Raw genomic sequence first — 11,187 nt, 5'->3', positions numbered from 1 at the left:
AGCTGTCCATTTAAACGAAGTACACTGGATATAAACTCCCCAAACAGGCGAAAACCTACCAGTTTCACCCACTGTCTCTGCCACCTCCCCCCATGCCTGGCTCCTCCGGTTTGTATCCCTGTATGTAAAGAGGGACTGGTCATATACCGGGTGATTCCCTACTGCCACGATAATTTTCTCCTCAATTTTTTGACATATGGGAAATAACTGCGGTCTGGCTCTCCCAACATACACACGGTTTGATTGGCTAGCGCTTGTACTGTCAGATTTGCATATGCAGGATTTGAGAAAGTAGAACATTGCTCTACTTTTGCAGCGAGCACCGCGAGAGAAGCTACGCTTTGCTCCCACAATGCAGTTCGGCGAATCGTGACGTCACCCCATTCAAAGTGAATGGGCAGAAGCGTTGAAGCGGCAACGCACGCCGCCGTGTGTAGGGGCCGTTACTGACACAGAAGCCCTTGATTTGCAATGCTTCACTAATTGTCATTTCCCTGGCTCCGTAGGGACACTTTACCTCCAGACCATCTAGAGATGCCCCCAACAATCCTGATTGGGAGAGCCACAAACCTGACTCATGGACCTGCATCTGGGTTGCAGTGGTGAATGCCCTGACGCCCTCACATTCATTCATAGTCCCCCACTGTACAGACAAAACACCATCAAGGGCCTGCTGTTGCCCTAGCACCCTGGCAATAAGGGAAGCAGTCACACGTTTTGACCTCAGGACAGCTCCAAAGTTGCTGGCAGTCAACCATCCTTTCCTGAACAAATGCCAGTTTGGGTTGGTTCGCTGACCAGTGTAGCCACCTGAATTGCCTTCTGTTCTGTTGCTCCTCAGACAATGCCATGCTTGCCACAATTGCCTCAGGTCCCTGATGCCGAACAGATTTGATAATTTCAGGAACAGTAAGTGTTTCCAAGCTGTAGTGTTCCTCTTCTGGCTCGGGGGAGAGAAGCCAAGAAATTCCTGAGAACCTGCCCCAGAGTCTGTCCCTCAGCCAGTCACGATCTTCGGAGGTGGGCTCTCTTGTCAGCGGGTTGAATGACCTATTGGTTGGAGGAAATAGCTCCTCCACTGAATGCGTACGTTTAGCTGCCTTTGGCTTCTTCCACTGACAGGGGGTGTCAGTGCAGCTGAAATTGCATGACTGCATTTCCATTCTCCACGTGGGCATTCACATTTTGTGGAGAGAACTCCCTCTTCTCCTGTAGATACCTGTGGTGGTGGGATTGTTTTATTATTTAAAATATATTTACATTTGTAATGCCTTCCCAATTATCCCTTTTAATTGTTTATAGCATATACTGTATGTTTATTTCATGGATATTTCTGTGTTTTCTGGTGTGTAATATTTGTAATAAAGATTTCATGTGACACATAAAATGGATTTGTTGATGGGAATTAATGTGAATAAATTAACTCTAGGTTAACGGTAGTCTTGCTATCACTACTCACCGACACTATAAACCTTGTCCCTCATGCTAGCCCTGACAACACCGGTAAGCACACCTTCATCTAGGCTGCACTGTTGTACGTGTCCTGACTTGTAGTGGTTCTCTCCTCTATCTACACTTCTTGTCATCTTTGTAAAACGATATCAGACTGGTCATTGACAGCCATGACTTCTAGTTCAATTCAGTGTGGCTAAAATGAAAAGCTTTGTTAAAATATGCAAGCACGCGGAAGTCAAAGTCAGCTTTATTGTCAAAAATTCTATATGTGTTATACATCCAGAAATATCGTTTCCCACAGTGTGACATGTATACATAAAACAAAACAAAAAGGGCCTAGATAAATGTGGTATTGTGGTGACCACCTATTTAACCACTGGGACATAATTCAAACTTGGAACTACAGTTGCGGTTATTGTTCCCACACGGACATGTTATGGGTTACCTATAAATAGTGTGTGCCCTCTTGGCTCTCTCTCTTGTCGACCCGGGCTGCGACCCGACAACATGTCCTTTGCAGCTTGTGAATAAATTACTATTCTTGCACCTTCCTTGCACCGCCTCTGACTCCATATCTCTCGGCACTACACTGGTGACCCTGATACGTCTTGAGAAGTTTCCGGGACGGAGCCGAACACGGCAAAAGGAACTCGAGTTCCTTTCTCGAAATGCCGGGGTTTGATTGGAGACGTCCGTGGCTGCCACCGGCATGCGGACTGAGGCTCGGTGCGCGCTCCGCAGAAGGCTGGAGACGTTGCTCGCCGTTCCCGCATCGGCTTTCTATCCACCGGGGGACGATGCACGACCTGCTGGGTCGACCAGCAACCCCATTGCTACCTCGTGGGTTTGTTCTTCTGCTAACCACGTGGGGCTAACGACGGCTGGCAGCTACCCATGGCTGCCAGCTAGCGGCTAACCATGTGGGGCTAATGACGGCTAGTGCTAATGGCTATCGGCCCTTTTGAGTTTTTTTCTGGTGCCGGAGAGGAGGTTCGACCAGCCGGTTGACCTCATGTGGACACTCACCTTTTTCACCACCTCGACGGCGGTTCCAGACGCCACTCACGTTTTCATCGACGCCTGGGTGGTGCACTCCTAGACCTCGCCTCGACGGTTTTGGACGTCGCCCATGCTGCCATCGGCCCGTGGGTGGCGCACTCCGGAGCCTGTCTGGCCTCTCCTGTCTTCCGGGGATATCCAGACGCCACTCACGTTCATCGGCGCCTGGGTGGCGCACTCCTGGACCCCCTCTCGCCTCGACAGTTCCGGACGTCGCCCATGCTCCATCGGCCCATGGGTGGCGCGCTCCGGGACCCTGTCTGGCCTCTCCTGCTTCCCGGGGATGCCTCACCGCCTGCTGAGGACTTCATGCCCGCCGCCGCAGCACGTCTGCCTGCGGCCGGGTTGCTCTCCTGCTTCCCGGGGATACCTCGACGCCTGCTGAGGACTTCGTGCCCGCCGCCGTTGCACGTCTGCCTGCGGCCGGGTTGCGCTCCTTCCTCCCGGGGGGACTGCTCCTGTCTTCCGGGGATACCTCGACGCCTGCCGAGGACTTCCGGCCCGTCCACACAGCGGCGTGCTTTGACGCTTGGAGGTGGGCGTATCTGAAGTTTGGGGATTTTTTGCGAGCAATGCGACCAACAACCAATCACATGAATCTCCCGCCCCGACATACAAAGCAATAGCAATGTTAAAACGAAGTAAACTGGATATAAAATCCCCAAACAGGCGAAAACCTACCAGTTTCATCCACTGTCTCTGCCACCTCCCTCCATGCCTCGCTCCTCCGGTTTGTATCCCAGTAGATGAACAGAGACTGATCATACAGCACCGGGTGATTCACTACCGCTATAATGAATTTTCCCTCCATTTTTTGTAATATGAGGAAATGACCTGCGTAGTCTCTCCCAGCATACACGCGGTTTGATTGGCTAGCGCTTGTACTGGCAGATTTGCATAAACGGGATTTCATTGGCTGACGCCTCCGTCGAGGCGTCAAAAGTTGAACATTGCTCAACTTTTGAAGCCAGCAACGCTCCACGTCGCTTCCTTAAATGCAGTTCGGCTAAAAGTGACGTCACCCCATTCAAAGTGAATGGGCAGAAGCGTTGAAACTTCAACGCACGCCGCTGTGTGGACGGGCCGTTCGTGCCCGCCGCCGTTGTGCGTCTGCCTGCGGCCGGGTTGCGCTCTTTCCTGCTGGGTTCTCCGCGACACCTACTGCGGCCCCCTTACGAAGGCCCGTTCCGGCCCGCCCCCGGTGGGGGTGCCCTCGCCCTCGTTAGGGCCCCTGCCCTCTCCTGCGGCCCCCTTTCGTGGCCCGTTCCATGGCCCGGTCCTCACCTGCGGCCCCACCCTCCTCGGCCCTTGTGGTGCTTCCTCCACGGACGTGGGGATATATTTTTTTGCCATGTTTGAATTCTGGGGGGGCTTGTGTGGTAACCACCTATTTAACTACTGGGACATAATTCAAACTTGGAACTACAGTTGCGGTTATTGTTCCCACACGGACATGTTATGGGTTACCTATAAATAGTGTGTGCCCTCTTGGCTCTCTCTTGTCGACCCGGGCTGCGACCTGACAACATGTCCTTTGCAGCTTGTGAATAAATTACTATTCTTGCACCTTCCTTGCACCGCCTCTGACTCCATATTTGTCGGCACTACAGTATACATTAAACAAACAAAAAAAGGGCCTAGATAACCGGGGTATACAGTTTAAAATGTTAATAATATATTTAAAGTGCAGTTTCAGTGCAAGTCAGTTGAAACGATCTTAAGTTGGCGTGACGTTGAAGTCGTGCGACCCTGCTGCTGTACTAGCTTGTAGTTCGTTTATAGCATAACGTTAGCATTTTGCTTCTGGCGACTAGATTTATGATTCAAAAATTATAAAAGTAGGGTTGACATGTGGAGATTATCCGGCTGAACAAAACGTGATCCCTCTCTTAAATGTGTGTCAACCACAGACCTTATTTCGAGCTATTTTCCAAAATTCTATGGAGAAATTGCATTGCGTTTTTGACGAAGGAACCGGAAGAAGTTTACTTCCGGGTTTTAGGACGTGTCACTGCGGTTCTGGCTTTTTAGTAACTGTTTAAAAGGCTGTATCCTTCTCACTATAGAGTTGCTCACTCAGTGGGATGAGAATCAGAATAACTATTCGTCCCTCAGAGGGAAACATTTACATTGTTACAGTAAAGAGATAGTACCAATGAGTCTAAAATAAAACCTTATTAAAGGGGACCTAGCAAAATGCACTTTGTGATGTCTTTTATACATAAATATGTGTCCCCGGTGCGTCGGGGAACTCAAGCAGCGTCAGAAAATAAAACCCTCCCTCTTTTCCTCCGTACCCAAATCTTTTTAAAACGGGTGTACAGATTTGCTGCCCATATTACGTCAAATCGGCAGCGGACCCACAGAAAGTTGCTATCAGAAACAATGCCTGACGTGTTTTGGACGTAATCCTTTATATATACAGTCTATGACGTAATCTCGTCTTGGTTTACATTAGCAAGCCTCGCTAACACTCAGAGCTAACCTGTATGTGTTTAAAAAGCAGGAAATAAAAAAAGGAACTCACCTCGTGATAAACCCGCAAGAGAAAAAGCATTTGAGCTCCATACTGTTTCAGAAATAATCTTTGATGTGGTTTAGAACAGGATGGCTTTTTATCACAGCAGAATTTAATTTATCTCCGGTAGAATTCTGATCAGGCATTAGCTCCGCCTCCTCTTTTTTTATTTTCAAGCTAAGGACCCAAAATCCGGGTTTCTCTCGGTTTCTCTAAAACTGTAAACACTGCCTGTAAAACACACACACACACACACACACACACACAGTGGGTGTCTGACTGTATCCAGGCATGTTTGACTGTCTGCAGGTGAAAACGTATCACTACTACCTGTCCCAAGTGAACCTGCTGCTACACAATCTGCAGGAGAGACATTGGTCCCGAGTACCACAACACAGTCTGCAGCACGTGAGTCCAGTTTATTATTGCACATTACAATAGCACTTCTCTTACTAATAATGTAAATGTTAATGTAAAACACACACGCACACACATAGTGGGTGTCTAACTGTGTCCATGCATGTTTGACTGTGCATGCAGGTGAGGTGAAAACGTATCGATACCAATCCCAAGTGAACCTGCTGCTACACAATCTGCAGGGGAAACATTGATCCCGAGTACCACAACACAGTCTGCAGCACGTGACGCCACAAAGGCAGCAGCTGTTGACCCTGCCAACTGGCCATCCATGTCTGATAAGGTAAGAACAGAGTTTGTGAGCAGAGGACCCTATCAGGCAAAACCACACTTCATTTTTCCAAAAAGACAGGATGGGAGAAGCTGCCACCACCAATACTTTTATAGAAAACTGGTAAATGGGGAAAGAATCAAGAGAAGCTGGCTATTGTACTCACAGAAAAACGACAGCCTTTACTGTTTTTGCTGCAAGCTGTTCTCCCAGAAGGAATACAAATTAATCAGTGCAGGACTAAATGACTGGAAAAATTGCCACCAATTACTGAAAACACACGAGAACACTCCAGAACATGCTAAACACATGGAATCATGGAAAGAGTTAGAGTTTCGATTACAAAAGGGGCAAACTATTGATAGGACTGAGATGGCGCTTACAGACATAGAAAGGAAGAGATGGCGTGAGGTTGTAACAAGGTTGGTCGCCATCATTCAACCATTAGCTGAGAGAAACATGGGCCTCAGGGGAACATGTGACACACTCAACAAACCCAACAATGGCAACTTCCTTAAAGAAGTGGAGCTGATGGAAATGTTTGACCCTGTAATGAAAGAACACGTTGCTAAAGTCAAAAGGGGTGCAAGCCATACCACATATCTCGGAAAAAATATTCAAAATGAACTCATTGAATGTATCGGTGAGAGAATCAGTGCCCACATGATTGAAGAAATTAAGAAGGCTAAATATTATTCCATCATTCTGGACTGCACACCTGACATTAGCCACACAGAGCAGTTATCAGTCATCTTAAGGATTGTTACAATGGAGGAGATGCCACAAGTTAAGGAACACTTCATGGGGTTCCTTGTTGCTGAGGAAACAACTGGCGAGAGTTTGTCATCCCTCATCCTGGACAGGCTCCAAGAACTGAACATCCCCTTTGAGGACTGTAGGGGACAGTCTTATGACAATGGTGCCAATATGCGAGGGAAAAACAAAGGAGTTCAGGCCAGGTTACTTGAACTAAACCCGAGGGCACTATTCGTGCCATGTGGCGCACACACTCTCAATCTGGTGTTAGCTGATGCAGCGAAAAGCTCCCTAGATGCCACTGGATACTTTGGCTACCTCCAAAAGCTTTTTACATTGTTTTCAGCATCCACAAAGCGCTGGGACATTTTGAAGAGCCATGTCACCACTACCTTGAAATCATGATCTGAAACCAGGTGGGAGAGCCGGGTCAACAGTGTGGAAGCTGTGCGATATCAGGCTCAACATGTTCGAGATGCACTTTTGGAGGTGAGGGACAAGGCCACTGACATGATGATCAAAATAGAGGCACAGTCTTTGGCTGAGGAAGTGGGGTCCTACCGCTTCTCCATTTGCACTGTGGTGTGGTACGACATCCTCAGTAAAGTCAAACAGGTCAGTAAGGTCATGCAGTCTGTGTCAATGCAACTTGACATCGCAGTTGACCTCCTGAGAAAGACAAAGGCCACCCTAGAAGACTACAGAGCCACTGGATTTGCCTCTGCTCAGATCAGTGCTAAAGACATGTGTGAGAACATGGATGTGGATGCTGTCCTCAAGGAGAAGAGGCTGAGGTCAACCAAGGTTCTCTTATGAAGCACCTGATGAGCCAATGGCCAATGCCCTAAATAGATGGAAGTTACATTTTTCAACAGGGTGGTTGATGTTTGCATCACTTCCCTCAATGAGCGTTTTGAACACCTGGAAGAAGTTCAGGCAAAGTTTGGGGTGCTTGTCAACTTCCCCGAACTGCCCAGAAACGAGCTGACAAAGCAGTGTCAAACACTGAGCAAACACCCTGAGCTCTGGTGGACAGTCAGACATAGATGGAAAAGAGTTGGCACTGGAGCTGATGAACTTTCCAACTCTCCCCTCACCCACAATGACCACCCTGGAACTGTTGGTGTTCTTGGAAAGGAAGAACCTGAGGGAGGTTTATCCTAATATGTGGGTGGCCCTCAGGATCGCAGTCACTATGCCAGTGACAGTGGCTTCAGCAGAAATAAGCTTCTCAAAGCTGAAGTTAATTAAAACCTACCTGAGGTCTACAATGGTCCAAGAACGCCTCAGTGGACTTGCCATCATCAGCATTAACAGTGATGTTTCTCGTCAGCTGTCATATGAGGATGTTATCGATGACTTTGCAGCAAAGAAGTCAAGACGAGTGTTTAAGTCAAACAAGTCAGTAAGGTATTTATTTATTATTACAATATGTGTGTTCAAAAACAGAAATGTAATTGTTCTTTTTTTGTATAAATCGTTTTTATGTATTTGTTAATATTTTTTTCATTTATTTTATTTTATTTATTTATTATTACAATACGTGTGTTCTTAAGTGTTCTTTTAAAATAGTTCTATAACCAGGGCTGCACATAACTGGTGCAACCAAATCAAAAAATAACCAAAAAAAGAGCACCGGGTCATTTGAAACAAAGCGCATTTGCGTACCAACATTGAGAGAGGGAGAGAGAGAAGAGAAAAGAGAAAATAGAGGATAGATGAGAGAGAGAGAAGAGAGAGAGAGAGAGAAAGATATTTGCGAGTTGCATATGAACCATGATATGAACTCAGGGCCGGCCCGTAGCACTGGCTAGATGTTCCCCAAGGGCGCCAGACCTGGGGAGGTGCTGCGCTGGCAGCTCTGGGAGGGAAACAAACATTTTGACCGTTGGGGCTCATCCTAATTTTAGGCCTTGATGAAACAATATTCATAATTAAGTAAATGTAACACCCTTTTCACCCCGGTTACACGTTTCATTTGCCCTGTACGATGGGCACTGTAAGTGATGAAAATGGGGGATGTTGGCTTATCTGGCGCCCGCAGCTCACAGCCAAAATGCGAGGGAGAGAGGGAGGGTGGTACCAGCGCTGTTGTTATTAGAATCTGGTGCCGTGCTAGCTGCTCTAACGAATATAAGAAGATGTTTCTACAATGATGTGGAGGGAGAGTCCTCTCCAGTCAGACTGAGAGGCTGATACTACAGCTCAGTGAGGTAAAGTACTCTGAGTGTTTAGATAGTTCACTTTAGTCTAAGTTCAAACGGTTTGGTCACAATTTATGTAAACACATATTTCCAAGGCACTCCTTTATAATTATTGGGATAAACAGGTTTGAAATCATTCCAATGTATACTATAGGACAGTAACCAAAAATATCCTTTAAAACTGGAGATACAAAAAAATGCATAAATAAATAAATAAATGTTAAGGTAAAATAAGATATGAATGAACAACACAAATAAAATAAGTTACATTCATTTGTTATTGGCTATGGTAGGTTATTGGTTATGTTCACATACTTATTTGATTACATCCACTTGTCTAAGATGACAACAGAGACTTTCGACCCAAAACCAGCTGTTGACTTGTGGATGCAAGCAGCTAATCAGACTCAACCAGAGAGAAAGTAGTAGGCCTACATCATCAGCTACCATGTCTGACAAAGAGGAAGACAGTGAGGAGAACAGTCAGGAGGGTAGTGATGACAGCTTGTAGGATTACTGGTCGTGCTAATGTTGTCTTGTGTTCACCTCTGCATGTGTGTTCTGTGTTCACCTCAGTGTGTGTGTTTAGTGCCGTGTGTCTGGCAAATAAAGTCCAGACCCCCTCAAAAGTTACAATTTATTTCACTTTAAGGATGAGCACCAAGCAACATCTCCAGGTGCTCCTTTGAGAACCAGGGCAAAAAAGTTATGTGCACCCCTGTCTATAACTCCTTCTGTGGAAGCTACTTGTTTATTAAAAGATGTTTGTTGAATTATAACTAAAGCAAGTCTGGTTTTTGTATTTGTGTGTAGGATGGGGGGGTTGGTGTTTTCAATGTATACTATAGGACAGAAAACCAAAAATATCGTTTAAAAACTGGAGATAAAAATATGAATACATAAATGAATGTTAACTAGGTCAAATAAGATATGAATGAACAACACAAATAAAATAAGTTACATGTATTGGCTATGGTAGGTTATTGGTTATGTTCACATACTCATTTGATTATTAAAATGTTAACTGATCTTTTTCATATGGCTGTTTTAGAGTTGTACCCCCTAGATCTAGTAGTAATTGTGTGTTCAAAGCGCACCAGATTGAAGCATTTTACTTGTTCAAATGTTCAAAAATGTCTTCCCCCCCCTAGAGGAGTCCATCCCCCAATTCAAACATGTTCATACAAGACTGAATACATTTGAAGCCTTTTTGCCTATGTCAATAAGTTTCTGTTTTTGTAGTGTATTCGTCTTTTGTAGAGATTTTTAATTTATTCTTTATATATTCTATGGGGGGGGGGCGCCAGGTAAAATCTCGCCTAGGGCTGCAAATTGTCTAGAGCCGTGTGTGTGTGTGTGGTGTGTTGTGTGTGTGTGTGTGTGTGTGTGTGTGTGTGTGTGTGTGTGTGTGTGGTGTGTGTGTGTGTGTGTGTGTGTGTGTGTGTGTGTGTGTGTGTGTGTGTGTGTGTGTGTGTGTGTGTGTGTGTGTGTGTGTGTGTGTGTGTGTGTGTGTGTGTGTGTGTGTGTGTGTGTGTGTGTGTGTGTGTGTGTGTGTGTGTGTGTGTGTGTTGTGTGTGTGTGTGTGTGTGTGTGTGTGTGTGTGTGTGTGTGTGTGTGTGTGTGTGTGTGTGTGTGTGTGTGTGTGTGTGTGTGTGGTGTGTGTGTGTGTGTGTGTGTGTGTGTGTGTGTGTGTGTGTGTGTGGCAATAGCGCATTTAGTGTGAGGGAGAGAGAGGGACCGGTGCCAGCAGGGACCATGTTGTTATAGCATCTGGTTAGCTATCTGCACTAACGGACATAAGGAGCTGTTTCCACAACAAGCTGGAGGAGAGTCCTCTCCTCTCAGACTGAGAGGCTCAGGTGAGCTAAACAAAGGACTCTCTGAGTGTTTAGATAGTTCACTTTAGTCTAAGTTATCTCACTCAAACGGTTTGGTCACAAATTCTTCAAAAGATTATCTCTGCGGCACACCTTCATGATCATTATAAAAAAAATAAGAGAATAAAGGAAAAACAGTTGTGAAATCTACTATATGGCAGTAAAACAAGAATAGAGTTTAAAAGGGGTTAGTGATTTGTAAAATATCCATAAAGAAAAAGAAAATCTGTTTACAGTTCTGTTTCATATGGATGTTCCCGCCTGGAACACCACCACTAGTGTGCCCTTGAGTAAGGCACTTAGCCCTTAGTTACTCCAGGGAGAATGTCCCTGTAATTGGTAATTGTAAGTCGCTTTGGATAAAAGCGTCAGCTAAAATGAAATGTAATGTGTTGAGAGATGTATCCATAGATCTCTTCATGTTGCGCTCAAAGTGCCCCAGATTGATGCTTTTAACTTCAATATTTAAAAAAAAATCTTCCCGGGGGAGGATCCCCCCTGACCCCCCTAGAGGAGGTGAGGCCCGCCCCACACTCATAAAAAAATAGCACTTTACCCCTGCCTATATGCCGTGAGCTGATTATCGAGCCTTCATTGTAACAGTCGCGGGGGGGTGTGCGTGTGGGGAGT

The sequence above is a fragment of the Gymnodraco acuticeps genome, unplaced genomic scaffold (genome assembly GCF_902827175.1).
Source record: "Gymnodraco acuticeps unplaced genomic scaffold, fGymAcu1.1, whole genome shotgun sequence".
In the NCBI taxonomy this organism is placed as follows: domain Eukaryota; kingdom Metazoa; phylum Chordata; class Actinopteri; order Perciformes; family Bathydraconidae; genus Gymnodraco; species Gymnodraco acuticeps.
This window is presented reverse-complemented; position numbering follows the sequence as displayed.